Raw genomic sequence first — 1133 nt, 5'->3', positions numbered from 1 at the left:
TATATTTATATAGATTTATAGATAGATCGATATATATATTTATGACACATGGGCACTTTTTTTTGTACATTTTTACAAAGAGAACAAAAATCCAAATAAAAAGCAAACAGGACATTTTTCTCAGGCAACAAGACCACAAGTGAACAAACTCTTTTGTGTTTTTTCTTTTGAAAGCGAAAACCTCTTAAATATGAGAAGAACACTGAGAAGAAAATACGTATGGTAGCAAATCATCATCGTGTCACAAAGAGAAGAAGAAGAAGACGACGACGACGACGACGTCGACGGACGCACGCACGCACACGCGCTAGGCAGGAAGTCGCGTCTTCCCAATTTGAAACTAAACTCACTTTTCGTTTTTTTTGTTGTTGTTTGTTTTTTTTAAATCTCGGTTATAAGACAAAAACACACACACATCTAAATATTTGGTTGCCATCACGAAGACAAATCAAATCATGACATTGATGCTCCACAAGGTGACATTAAAGATATAGATTTATAGATTCATTTCCATCGATATAGATTTGACTCATTTTTATAGAGCTAATTAAACGACAACAAGATAAGCAAGGGAAAAAACAAACCGCAGCACATTGCTAGGAAAGGCTCCGGCCTTTGTTCAAGTAAATTGTTGTTGTTGTTTTTTTTTTTTAAGTCTTCTCTTAAATTAAAAAAAAAAAAGCCCAAAATAAGAAAAAAAGAAACATGACACAATTAAAAGTGTCTTGGACTTGCGATGATGGACTAAAACTCACGAGAAGCACCGACGTTTGTTTGACTCGTGTCTTTTTTTGGGTTGTACCTCCATACATTGAAAGAGTAGAAAATATAGGTCATCTCATCATGTGCATTGAAACCACGGATTGTCTGTCTGGGAATCAGTTGAGCAAAAGGTGACACAAGTAGGTAGCATTCACCCCCCCCCCCCCCCCACCCCTCCCATTGTTGTTCCCTTTGAAACTACTCTACAAAAAGTGGTTCTCTATATAGACTTTAATGAGAAACTCTTTATCAAAAACTTTACACGGCCTGAAAAATGTAAAAAGAGCTTCAGAGTCCAAACTGTGCGGAAGTAGTCTTAAGCTGGGCCACGCGTGCGTGGGCGCCCCCCTTTTTCCCGCCAGGATGGGGTA

The sequence above is a fragment of the Hippocampus zosterae genome, chromosome 21 (genome assembly GCF_025434085.1).
Source record: "Hippocampus zosterae strain Florida chromosome 21, ASM2543408v3, whole genome shotgun sequence".
Classification (NCBI taxonomy): domain Eukaryota; kingdom Metazoa; phylum Chordata; class Actinopteri; order Syngnathiformes; family Syngnathidae; genus Hippocampus; species Hippocampus zosterae.
The sequence above is the reverse complement of the archived record's forward strand: the minus strand, read 5'-3'. Positions refer to the sequence as shown.